The sequence below is a fragment of the Pongo abelii genome, chromosome 4, assembly GCF_028885655.2.
Source record: "Pongo abelii isolate AG06213 chromosome 4, NHGRI_mPonAbe1-v2.0_pri, whole genome shotgun sequence".
In the NCBI taxonomy this organism is placed as follows: Eukaryota; Metazoa; Chordata; class Mammalia; order Primates; family Hominidae; genus Pongo; species Pongo abelii.
In genome coordinates, this window is record NC_071989.2 from 86,264,337 (window position 1) to 86,278,808 (window position 14,472).

General features: G+C 40.3%; 1 pseudogene; it reads right to left on the reverse strand.

Moving 5' to 3' along the window:
• Nucleotides 1–4,664: 4,664 nt before the first annotated feature.
• The window catches only part of LOC112133490 (small ribosomal subunit protein eS1-like), a 44,531-nt pseudogene continuing 34,723 nt past the window's right edge, over nucleotides 4,665–14,472 (reverse strand).

Sequence of the window (14,472 nt, forward strand, 5' to 3'; positions counted from 1 at the left end):
TTAATAGGAAAGATTGAATACCTAATTGTCTGTGAATGGAGTGGTGGTTAAATAAATTTTATTACAGGCTTGGTGGCCCACACCTGTAAGCCCAGCACTTTGGGAGACCAAGGCAGAAGGATGGCCTTGGGCCAGCCTGGGCAACAGAGCGAAGAATGTTCAGAATTCTAGGCCTGGGTTTGATTCCAGCTCTGCCACTTACTAGCTTGATATCCTGAATGATTACTTCATTTCTCTGAGCCTCTTATTTCTCATGTGTAAAATGGGAATAATAATAGAACCTACTACATATGAGTATTGGGAGGATTAAGTGACATAATCCATGTGAAGATCTTAGTCTTGTTCAGAAAATATTGGTTTTCTTTCTTTTCCATCTCTTTATTAAGGAATCACTAGTGTTGTCAGCTATTGAAAGTAAATATAATTAAATTATAAATTATAAAGTAAATATAATCAAATCATGACTGGGGGCCAAGCGTGGTAGCTCACACCTGTAATCCCAGCACTTTGGGAGGCCAAGGCAAGTGGATCACTTGAGGCCAGGAGTTTGAAACCAACCTGGCCAACATGGTGAAACCTGTCTCTACCAAAAAAATACAAAAATTAGCCAGCATGGTGTTACGTGCCTGTAGTCCCAGCTACTCGGGAGGCTGAGGCAAGAGAATCATTTGAACACAGGAGGCAGAAGTTGCAGTGAGCCGAGAGTACCACTGCACTCCAGCCTGGGCAACAGAGCAAGACTCTGTCTCAAAAAAAAAAAAAAAAAAAAAATATATATATATATATATATATATAAACATATATTATATATATGTGATAAATATATACAAAATATATATTATATATGTGATAGATATAAAACATATATTATATATGTGATAAATATATATTATATATGTGATAAATATATATAAAATATATATTATATATGTGATATACATGTTATATATAATCAAATCAGTGTAATCCTTACACACATTCAAGAAAACACAGAACAATAAAGTTAGGTGAATTAGAAACAGATCCCAGAATTTTAAAGTGTTTAATGAATCTCACAGCAGGTTCCACAAATTAGTGGGGCAGGTAAGTATTAATTAAGATATAACACTGGGATCTTTGGTTAACCATGTGAATATAAATCAATTTAGTATTCTCACCTCATACCATATACAACATAAATTTCAGATTAAAGAGTTAAGTGTTTAATTTTTTTTTAATTTTTAAGTAATATGAACTCACAGGAAGTTGAAAAGATAGTACAGAGTTCTGCGTACTCTTTGCCTACCTTCCCCCAAAGATAACATCTTCTGTAGCTGCCATATCAAATATCAAAACCAGGAAATGGATCATTATCATTAGTTTGAGTACACACTGTGGCCAGTGCGGTGGCTCATGCCTGTAATCCCAGCACTTTGGGAGGCCAAGGCGGGCAGATCACTTGAAGTCAGGAGTTCAAGACCAGTCTGGGCAACATGGTGAAACCCGGTCTCTACTAAAAATACAAAAATTAGCTAGGCGTGGTGGCAGCCTCCTATAATCCCAGCTACTCAGGAGGCTGAGGCACAAGAATCACCTGAACCCGGGTGGTGGAGGTTGTAGCAAGCTGAGGTCGTGCCATTGCACTCCAGCCTGGGCAACAGAGCAAGACTCTGTCTCAAAAAAAAAAAAAAAAGTACACATTTTGCTTTTTTTTCACTGTTTTAAAAATCATGATTTTCTTATGTGTATACGTGTAGTCCTATGCAATTTTATAAGTAAACTTCGCTTATTACTTATTTATCTGTTCATTTGTTTAAAGGAACTTTATTTTTTTTTCAGAGAAGTTTTAGGTTCAGAGCAAAATTGAGTGAAAGATACAGAGATTTCCCATATACCTCCTGCCCCGACACAGGCAACATTCCTTACTAGAGTAGCACATCTGTCACAACTGGTTAACCCACCTTGACACCATTATTACCCGAAATTTGTAGTTTACACTCTTGATGTACCTTCTGTGTGGGTTTGGACAAACGTATAGTGACACGGATTCACCATTATGCCGTCATGCAGAGTAGTTTCACTATCCTAAAAATTTTCTGTGTTCTAGCTATTCATTGTTTCTCCTGACCCCTAATCCCCGGCAACCACTGATCTTTTTACAGTCTCCCTAGTTTTGCCTTTTCTACAATAGAATGTCATATAGTTGGAATCATACAGTTTGCAGCCTTTTCAGATTAGCTTCCTTCACTTAGTGATAGGTATTTGTTTCCTCCATGTCTTTTCATAGCTTGATAGCTCGTTTCTTTTTAGTACTGAATGATAGTCCATTGTCTGATTTTACCACAGTTTATTTATCCATTCACTTGCTGAAGGACATCTTGGCTACTCCCAAGTTTTATGAAAAAAGCTGCTGTAAACATTTATGTGCAGGTTTTTGTATAGACATAAGTTTTGTTCCATGCAACTTTATCCCATTAACAGATTGGTGTAACCACTACCACAAACAAGGTTAAGAACTGTTTCATCACCACAAAAAAACTCTATCATGCTACCTCTTTGTATTTGCACTCACTTCTACCCCTGCTTCCCACTCCTTGCTACTCCCAACCTCCAACACACATTCATTCCTGTCCCCTGACAGCCACTAACTATTCTCCATATTAAAGTTTTGTCATTTCAAAAATGTTATGTAATTGAGATCACACAATATGTAAGCTTTTGAGATTGTCTTCTTTCACTAAAAATAATACCCTTGAAGTCCATCTAAATTGTTATACGCATCAATAGGTGATTCCTTTTTATTGCCGATGAATATTCTATTTTATGCTTATACCTGAGTTTTTTCAACCATTCACCAATTGAATGACATTTGGGCTGTTTCCAGTATTTTGCTATTATGAATAAGTCTGCTATGAAAATTGACACACAGCCTTTCATGTGAATGTTTTTATTTCTCTAGGATAAAAATTCCAAGAATGCAATTGCTGGGTAATATCGTAATGCTCACTTTGGGAAGAAACTACCAAACTATTTTCCAGAATGATTATATCATTTTACATTCTCCCCAACAATGTATGAAAGATCATTTCTCCACATCCTCTCCAGCACTTGGTATTATTTTATTACATTTTTTATGTTAGCTGCTTCTATAGTTGCGTTAGGAGTTAAATGTTTTAAAAATCTCAAATCTCCAGAAGAAAACTAGAAGAAAATGTGGGTGAAAATTTTCTGATTTCTGGCAGGGGAATTACTTTCTAAAGTTAACAGTTTCAACCAGATGAAACTTTAAAATTTCTAATGCCCCAAAACATCAGTGACAACAACAAATATAAGCAACAAACTGGGGAGAAACATCCATGAAAAATCAACCCTGCATTACTGAGACTCCTAAGCCAGGCACCCAGAAACCTACCCTGTTCCTCCGACCCAAGTTCAGCTTGTCTTCGAGAAATTATAGTCGGTGAAAAATTTAAGTTATTGATACAAATTGCAAAAGGCTTTCCAGAAATGTTTTATCAGTGTTTGACCTACCAGTAACATAAGAGAGTGACTATGAAAATGGCTTTTTAAAGATATATTCTTTTTTTTTTGAGACAGGATCTCACCCTGTCGCCCAGGCTGGAATGAGGTGGCGTGGTCACTGCTCACTGCAGCCTTGACTTCCCAGGTTCGAGGAATCCTCCCACTTTAGCCTCTTGAATAGGTGGGACCACAGATGCATGCCACTATGCCCAGCTAATTTTTTTTATTTTTCATAGAGATGGGGTTTGCCATGTTGGCCAGGCTGGTCTTGAACTCCTGGGCTCAAGTGATCCTCCTGCCTTGTCCTCCCAGAGTGCTGGGATTACAGGCATGAGCTACTATGCCGGCCCAAGATACATTTTTTGAAAAACCAACCCTGGATCTTAATATATGAGCAAAGGACAAGAAAAAAAAAAAACACCACAAATGGAATAAAAATTTTAAAACATGAGAAAAATATTGTAAATCATTAAAAATTAAAATTCAAAATTACCTAGGAAAGACATACTTATTAAAATATCAAAAACAGATCATGTATAATACTCAGTCTCACTGGGAGTGAGACGAGGCCAACATTCTTATACATTGTTCCCTTCTACTTGTTTCCATCTTCCCTGGTCTTATTCCCCTGGTTCCTCACTCCTGCTCCTGGGTATCACTCCCAAGTAAACGACCTGATATGACCTTTGTCTCAGATTCTGCCTGTAAGAGAACCAAGCTATGAGAGTTGGTAACAGTGGTTTTAAAACTCAGACTCTCAGGATGGGATTTTGGGGTGCAGTGGTGATAACCTGGGCAGGCCGTAACACCACAATCACCAAGACTGTCACCTGCACAGGTACAGGTAGAAGGTGACACATTGGGTTATGTGACAACTTTGACAGTTGAATGGAGTTGGGCCAATAAAATTACAAAGATTTGGGAGCTGGTCAGATTTTGTTAACTCTTTGGAAGTCTTGACACACAAATGATTCAGGTTAGCTAAGTGTCAACTGAGGTATGATGTGAAAGCCAGAGGCCTCTAGCCGTTGTAGGCTAGAATGTGGTTAAAATCGGTCCCAGGAACCGATTATAAGGGTGACAGAACTACAAAGGACAGTTAACTCATGGCTTCAACAAGTCTTTTTTTTTTTTTAACAAATAGGACTTTTTATGTGCCACTATTATAAGTCTGAACTATAAATAGATTCTTGGACTGGTGGTTCATATCCATCAGCTCATTCAACTTTAGCACCTGTCTCATCCCTAGTGGCTTTTCCAGAACTACCACCTTCACCATGAAGCTCCATGAGTTTTCCCAATTCAAACTTGGGCTTCTTCAGCATTTTTTGTCTTCTAATGAAGACATCATGGAGAGGATAAATAGATTGGCAAGCCTTTTCTGTGTCTTTTCAATGCTGTCTGGAATCAATTTATTGACCACTTATTTCAAGTCATTTCTCTGCACCTCTCAGGTCATGATTTCCAACATCTTCTTCTGGATTTGGTAGACCTGTTGATGCTGAGCATAACAGGTCTTCTATATCTGATTGTTGTGTGTTTTTTTTTTAGTAAAATCAACACAGAACAGACAAAGCAAGTAACCATTGGTAGTTTTTTTTTGAGATGGAGTCTCACTCTGTCAACCAGGCTGGAGTGCAACGGCATGATTTTGGCTCACCTCAACCTCTGCCTCCCAGGTTCAAGCAATTCTCCTGCCTCAGCCTCTTGAGTAGCTGGGATTACAGGTGACCGCCACCACACCTGGCTAATGTTTGTGTTTTTAGTAGAGATGGGGTTTCACCATGTTGATCAGGCTGGTCTCAAATTCCTGACCTCAGGTGATGCACCTGCCTTGGCCTCCCAAAGTGCTGGGATTATAGGCGTGAGCCAACGCCCAGCAGTAGTCTTCACATTGACATGAGCTTCAATCATTTTCTGCCATTTTTTTGACCATGAAGCACATTTTGTCATGGGTAAGATCCATGGCATGGAAGTTATGCAGTTTTTGCCCAAATATCTTCAGCAATCAGCTTAAATTTTCTAAATGCAACTTCACTATTCTGCAAATCAGCAGGACTCACTTCAAACACATGACCCTTGAGGCCATCAGATGCAGTTTTGGTTCCTTGGGTCCCGGTGACTAGGGTCTCTCCAATATTTCTTATCTTGAACAAGCAGGGGCTTTCACATCATACCAATCTTTCTTAGAAAATGAATCAACTGGGGTGGAGCCAAGATGGCCAAATAGGAACAGCTCCAGTCTACAGCTCCCAGTGTGAGCGATGCAGAAGACGGGTGATTTCTGCATTTCCAGCTGAGGTACCAAGTTCATCTCACTGGGGAGTGCCAAACAGTGGGTGTAGGACAGTGGGTGCAGTGCACCATGCACAAGCCGAAGCAGGGCAAGGCATCGCCTCACCCGGGAAGCGCAAGGGTCAGGGAATTCCCTTTCCTAGTCAAAGAAAGGGGCGACAGACGGCACCTGGAAAATTGGGTCACTCCCACCCTAATACTGCGCTTTTCCGACAGGCTTAACAAACGGCACACCAGGAGATTATATCCCGCACCTGGCTTGGAGGGTCCTACGCCCACAGAGCCTCGCTCGTTGCTAGTACAGCAGTCTGAGATCAAACTGCAAGGCAGCAGCGAGGCTGGGGGAGGGGTGCCCGCCATTGCTGAGGCTTGAGTAGGTAAACAAAGCAGCCAGGAAACTCGAACTGGGTGGAGCCCAACACAGCTCAAGGAGGCTTGCCTGCCTCTGTAGACTCCACCTCTGGGGGCAGGGCAGAGACAAACAAAAGGCAGCAGTACCCTCTGCAGACTTAAATGTCCCTGTCTGACAGCTTTGAAGAGAGTAGTGGTTCTCCCAGCACGCAGCTTGAGATCTGAGAACGGGCAGACTGCCTCCTCAAGTGGGTCCCTGACCCCCAAGTAGCCTAACTGGGAGGCACCCACCAGCAGGGGCAGACTGACACCTCACACGGCCGGGTACTCCTTTGAGACAAAACTTCCAGAGGAACGATTAGGCAGCAGCATTTGCGGTTCACCAATACCCGCTGTTCTGCAGCCACCGCTGCTGATACCCAGGCAAACGGGGTCTGTAGTGGACCTCCAGCAAACTCCAACAGACCTGCAGCTGAGAGTCCTGACTGTTAGAAGGAAAACTAACAAACAGAAAGGACATCCATACCAAAACCCCATCTGTATGTCACCATCATCAAAGACCAAAAGTAGATAAAACCACAAAGATGGGGAAAAAACAGAGCAGAAAAACTGGAAATTCTAAAAATCAGAGCGCCTCTCCTCCTCCAAAGGAACGCAGCTCCTCACCAGCAATGGAACAAGAATGACATTGGTCATTCTGGACGGAGAATGAATTTGACGAGTTGAGAGGAGAAGGCTTCAGAAGATCAAACTACTCCGAACTAAAGGAGGAAGTTCGAACCAATGGCAAAGTTAAAAACCTTGAAAAAAAAATTAGATGAATGGCTAACTAGAATAACCAACGCAGAGAAGTCCTTAAAGGACCTGATGGAGCTGAAAACCATGGCACGAGAACTATGTGATGAATGCACAAGCCTCAGTAGCCGATGCGATCAACTGGAAGAAAGGGTATCAGCGATGGAAGATGAAATGAATGAAATGAAGTGAGAAGAGAAGTTTAGAGAAAAAAGAATAAAAGAAATGAACACAGCCTCCATGAAATATGGGACTATGTGAAAAGACCAAATCTACGTCTGATTGGTGTACCTGAAAGTGACGGGGAGAATGGAACCAAGTTGGAAAACACTCTGCAGGATATTATCCAGGAGAACTTCCCCAATCTAGCAAGGCAGGCCAACATTCAAATAAAGGAAATACAGAAAATGCTACAAAGATACTCCTCGAGAAGAGCAACTCCAAGACACACAACTGTCAGATTCACCAAGGTTGAAATGAAGGAAAAAGTTTTAAGGGCAGCCAGAGAGAAAGGTCAGGTTACCCACAAAGGGAAGCCCATCAGACTAACAGCAGATCTCTCAGCAGAAACTCTACAAGCCAGAAGAGAGTGGGGGCCAATATTGGACATTCTTAAAGAAAAGAATTTTCAACCTAGAATTTCATATCCAGCCAAACTAAGCTTCATAAGTGAAGGAGAAATAAAATACTTTACAGACAAGCAAATGCTGAGAGATTTTGTCACCACCAGGCCTGCCCTAAAAGAGCTCCTAAAGGAAGCGCTAAACATGGAAAGGAACAACTGGTACCAGCCACTGCAAAAATATGCCAAATTGTAAAGACCGTCAAGGCTAGGAAGAAACTGCATCAACTAACAAGCAAAATAACCAGCTAACATCATAATGACAGGATCAAATTCACACATAACAATACTAACCTTAAATGTAAATGGGCTAAATGCTCCAATTAAAAGACACAGACTGGCAAATTGGATACAGTCAAGACCCATCAGGGTGCTTTATTCAGGAAACCCATCTCACGTGCAGAGACACACATAGGCTTAAAATAAAGGGATGGAGGAAGATCTACCAAGCAAATGGAAAACAAAAAAAGTCAGGGGTTGCAATCCTAGTCTCTGATAAAACAGACTTTAAACCAACAAAGATCAAAAGAGACAAAGAAGGCCATTACATAATGGTAAAGGGATCAATTCAACAAGAAGAGCTAACTATCCTAAATATATATGCACCCAATACAGGAGCACCCAAATTCATAAAGCAAGTCCTTAGAGACCTACAAAGAGACTTAGACTCCCACACAGTAATAATGGGAGACTTTAACACACCCCACTGTCAACATTAGACAGATCCACGAGACAGAAAGTTAACAAGGATATCCAGGAATTGAACTCAGCTCTACACCAAGCAGACCTAATAGACACCTACAGAACTCTCCACCCCAAATCAACAGAATATACATTCTTTTCAGCACCACACCACACCTATTCCAAAATTGACCACACAGTTGGAAGTAAAGCTCTCCTCAGCAAATGTAAAAGAACAGAAATTATAACAAACTGTCTCTCAGACCACAGTGCAATCAAACTAGAACTCAGGATTAAGAAACTCACTCAAAACCACTCAACTACATGGAAACTGAACAACCTGCTCCTGAATGACTACTGGGTACATAACGAAATGAAGGCAGAAATAAAGATGTTCTTTGAAACCAATGAGAACAAAGACACAACATACCAGAATCTCTGGGACACATTCAAAGCAGTGTGTAGAGGGAAATGTATAGCACTAAATGCCCACAAGAGAAAGCAGGAAAGATCTACAATTGACACCCTAACATCACAATTAAAAGAACTAGAAAAGCAAGAGCAAACACATTCAAAAGCTAGCAGAAGGCAAGCAATAACTAAAATCAGAGCAGAACTGAAGGAAATAGAGACACAAAATACCCTTCAAAAAATTAATGAATCCAGGAGCTGATTTTTTGAAAGGATCAACAAAATTGATAGACCGCTAGCAAGACTAATAAAGAAGAAAAGAGAGAAGAATCAAATAGATGTGACAAAAAATGATAAAGGGGATATCACCACCAATCCCACAGAAATACAAACTACCATTAGAGAATAATATAAACACCTCTACGCAAATAAACTAGAAAATCTAGAAGAAATAGATAAATTCCTCGACACATACACCCTCCCAAGACTAAACCAGGAAGAAGTTGAATCTCCGAATAGACCAATAACAGGCTCTGAAATTGAGGCAATAATTAATAGCTTACCAACCAAAAAAAGTCCAGGACCAGATGGATTCACAGCCGAATTCTACCAGAGGTACAAGGAGGAGCTGGTACCATTCCTTCTGAAACTATTCCAATCAATAGAAAAAGAGGGAATCCTCCCTAACTCCTTTTATGAGGCCAGCATTATCCTGATACCAAAGCCTGGCAGAGACACAACAAAAAAAGAGAATTTTAGACCAATATCCTTGATGAACATTGATGCAAAAATCCTCAATAAAATACTGGGAAACCGAATCCAACAGCACATCAAAAAGCTTATCCACCATGATCAAGTGGGCTTCATCCCTGGGATGCAAGGCTGGTTCAGCCTACGCAAATCAATAAACATAATCCAGCATATAAACAGAACCAAAGACAAAAACCACATGATTATCTCAATAGATGCAGAAAAGGCCTCTGACAAAATTCAACAACACTTCATGCTAAAAACTCTCAATAAATTAGGTATTGATGGGACGTATCTCAAAATAATAAGAGCTATCTATGACAAACCCACAGCCAATATCATACTGAATGGACAAAAACTGGAAGCATTCCCTTTGAAAACTGGCACAAGACAGGGATGCCCTCTCTCACCACTCCTATTCAACATAGTGTTGGAAGTTCTGGCCAGGGCAATGAGGCAGGAGAAGGAAATAAAGGGTATTCAATTAGGAAAAGAGGAAGTCAAATTGTCCCCGTTTGCAGATGACATGATTGTATATCTAGAAAACCCCATCGTCTAAGCCCAAAATCTCCTTAAGCTGATAAGCAACTTCAGCAAAGTCTCAGGATACAAAATCAATGTGCAAAAACCACAAGCATTCTTATACACCAATAACAGACAAACAGAGAGCAAAATCATGAGTGAACTCCCATTCACAATTGCTTCAAAGAGAATAAAATACCTAGGAATCCAACTTACAAGGGATGTGAAGGACCTCTTCAAGGAGAACTACAAACCACTGCTCAATGAAATAAAAGAGGATACAAACAAATGGGAGAACATTCCATGCTCATGTGTAGGAAGAATCAATATCGTGAAAATGGCCATACTGCCCAAGGTAATTTATACATTCAATGCCATCCCCATCAAGCTACCAATGACTTTCTTCACAGAATTGTAAGAAACTACTTTAAAGTTCAGATGGAACCAAAAAAGAGCCTGCATCACCAAGTCAGTCCTAAGCCAAAAGAACAAAGCTGGAGGCATCATGCTACCTGACTTCAAACTATACTACAAGGCTACAGTAACCAAAACAGCATGGTACTGGTACCAAAACAGAGATATAGACCAATGGAACAGAACAGAGCCCTCAGAAATAATGCCACATATCTACAACTATCTGGTCTTTGACAAACCTGAGAAAAACAAGCAATGGGGAAAGGATTCCCTATTTAATAAATGGTGCTGGGAAAACTGGCTAGCCATATGTAGAAAGCTGAAACTGGATCCCTTCCTTATACCTTATACAAAAATTAATTCAAGATGGATTAAAGACTTACATGTTAGACCTAAAACCATAAAAAGCCTAGAAGAAAACCTAGGCAATACCATTCAGGACATAGGCATGGGCAAGGACTTCATGTCTAAAACACCAAAAACAATGGCAACAAAAGCCAAAATAGACAAATGGGATCTAATTAAACTAAGGAGCTTCTGCACACCAAAAGAAACTACCATCAGAGTGAACAGGCAACCTACAGAATGGGAGAAAATTTTTGGAACCTACTCATCTGACAAAGGGCTAATATCCAGAATCTACAATGAACTCAAACAAATTTACAAGAAAAAAACAAACAACCCCATCAAAAACTAGGCAAAGGATATGAACAGACACTTCTCAAAAGAAGACACTTATGCAGCCAAAAAACACATGAAAAAATGCTCGTCATTATTGGCCACCAGAGAAATACAAATCAAAACCACAATGAGATACCATCTCACACCAGTTAGAATGGCGATCATTAAAAAGTCAGGAAACAACAGGTTCTGGGGAGGATGTGGAGAAACAGGAACACTTTTACACTGTTGGTGGGACTGTAAACTAGTTCAACCATTGTGGAAGTCAGCGTGGTGATTCCTCAGCGATCTAGAACTAGAATACCATTTGACCCAGCCATCCCATTACTGGGTATATACCCAAAGGATTATAAATCATGCTGCTATGAAGACACATGCACATGTATGTTTATTGCGGCACTATTCACAATAGCAAAGACATGGAACCAACCCAAATGTCCAACAATGATAGACTAGATTAAGAAAATGTGGCACATATACACCATGGAATACTATGCAGCCGTAAAAATGATGAGTTCATGTCCTTTGTAGGGACATGGATGAAGCTGGAAGCCATCATTCTCAGCAAACTATCGCAAGGACAAAAAACCAAACATCGCATGTTCTCACTCATAGGTGGGGATTGAACAATGAGAACACATGGACACAGGAAGGGGAACCTCACACACTGGGGATTGTTGTGGGGTGGGGGGAGGGGGGAGGGATATCATTAGGAGATATACCTAATGCTAAATGACGAGTTAATGGGTGCAGCACACCAACATGGCACATGTATACATATGTAACAAACCTGCATGTTGTGCACATGTACTCTAAAACTTAAAGTATAATAATAATAAAATTTAAAAAAAATTAAAAAAAAAAACAGTACAAGAATAGAGCTCATTTTAAGTGTTCTCATCACAAATTTTAAAAAAAGAAACAAAAAATAAAGTGGCACATGGAAAAAAAAAAAAAGAAAATGGATCAATCACTTTCTTTTTGGCTTCCCTTTTGCTGCCTTTGTAAGGCACTTGTTCTTGCCAACCATCATGGTTGCTGCTCAGACAGCCAAAAGAGTGGAAATGCTAACAAGTCTTTTATGGTAAAAGTCAGGGCCCTGATAGAAAAAGAGAGACTCTGAGACTTGATTTAGGGATATTTGGATGCACAAATCTGAGATGCAAGCTCTCATGTTTCTCTGAATTCTCTCCCCTTGCAGACCAGAGCAGATGCCCCTTGCCTGGGAACCCTGCTAAAGCCTCACCTGATTTGTACCCTTCAAGATGACACTGCCTCTTTTTATTGTCTTCAGACCAATAACGAAGATTATGTCTCAGCACAGTCTGAATAGAGAAACACAGCTCCCCGCTCCAAGAGTAAATATCTAACATACCAAAGACATTGCCGGGCTTGGTTAATGTGTCCCAGTAGCAACCAAGGATCACATGGGGGTGTAGATCTTAAAGGAATAAGATTGTGTGTGTGGATGGGGGGTGGCAAGTGTGTATTGCTGGCAAGAGTAGAATATAAATAAGATGGGATAGAGGGCAATTTATTGATATAGGAGCCCTCTCTCATGACTTGAAGTTTAACATCAGGGAAAAGACAACTAGAACCTGTCCTAATAGATGGCTAGAATAGCTCCTTAAAGTTTCTGCTAACAATGGCCCAAAAGAAATGAAGTGAAAACGCTGATATTGCCTCAGCATAGTATTCATGAAGGGTTCAGAAAGTTCAGATATGTGGGAATGTTAGAGTGGATTTATGCAAAACCATAGGAGCCACCACTGTGCTATATTCCTCAGGAAGGTGGAGAGAATATTCCTGTCAGTAGAGTAGCAAGGGTACAGGTGAGGGAGGCACTGACATCTTTGAGAAGTCTGATGATGGCCATCCTTGACAGGGACCAGGGTTGACAGCAGGAGATGCTGTCATGGAAATAGGCTCCCTATGGGAATCATACAAACATACTTGAAAATATAATTAGGAACAAGTGACAGTTAAAGCCCCTGCTCACAAGACATGAAGAAAACAGGAGGGACTCCTGGAGAATTATCTTTCAACACTTGCCTGAAAAACCAAAACCAAGCAAATAAAAAACACCTTTGTGATAAACCTATTTTTGTTGTAAACACTCAACGGAGATCTTTCTATAGATCTTTTATGGAGATGAAGATTTGACTTAGGTGGTTGTAAATCATCACTATGTTGGGGTTGCTAACACAGGAGTTTATCCTTTGTTTTTTTTTTTTTTTAGATGGAGTCTCGCTCTGTCACCAGGCTGGAGTTCAATGATGTGATTTCGGCTCACTGCAACCTCCACCTCCCGGGTTCAAGTGATTCTCCTGCCTCAGCCTCCCGAGTAGCTGGGACTACAGATGTGTGCCACCACGCCCAGCTAATTTTTGTATTTTTTATTTTTTTTTTATTTTTTATTTATTTTTTTTTTTAATTTTTTTTTTTTTTTTTTTTACTTTTTTTTTTTCTTTTATTATTATTATTATTATTATTATACTTTAGGTTTTATGGTACATGTGCACAATGTGCAGGTAAGTTACATATGTATACATGTGCCATGCTGGTGCGCTGCACCCACCAACTCGTCATCTAGCATTAGGTATATCTCCCAATGCTATCCCTCCCCCCTCCCCCCACCCCACAACAGTCCCCAGAGTGTGATGTTCCCCTTCCTGTGTCCATGTGTTCTCATTGTTCAATTCCCACCTATGAGTGAGAATATGCGGTGTTTGGTTTTTTGTTCTTGCGATAGTTTACTGAGAATGATGATTTCCAATTTCATCCATGTCCCTACAAAGGACGTGAACTCATCATTTTTTATGGCTGCATAGTATTCCATGGTGTATATGTGCCACATTTTCTTAATCCAGTCTATCATTGTTGGACATTTGGGTTGGTTCCAAGTCTTTGCTATTGTGAATAATGCCGCAATAAACATACATGTGCATGTGTCTTTATAGCAGCATGATTTATAGTCCTTTGGGTATATACCCAGTAATGGGATGGCTGGGTCGAATGGAATTTCTAGTTCTAGATCCCTGAGGAATCGCCACACTGACTTCCACAAGGGTTGAACTAGTTTACAGTCCCACCAACAGTGTAAAAGTGTTCCTATTTCTCCACATCCTCTCCAGCACCTGTTGTTTCCTGGCTTTTTAATGATTGCCATTCTAACTGGTGTGAGATGGTATCTCATTGTGGTTTTGATTTGCATTTCTCTGATAGCCAGTGATGGTGAGCATTTTTTCATGTGTTTTTTGGCTGCATCAATGTCTTCTTTTGAGAAGTGTCTGTTCATGTCCTTTGCCCACTTTTTGATGGGGTTGTTTGTTTTTTTCTTGTAAATTTGTTGGAGTTCATTGTAGATTCTGGATATTAGCCCTTTGTCAGATGAGTAGGTTGCGAAAATTTTCTCCCATTTTGTAGGTTGCCTGTTCACTCTGATGGTA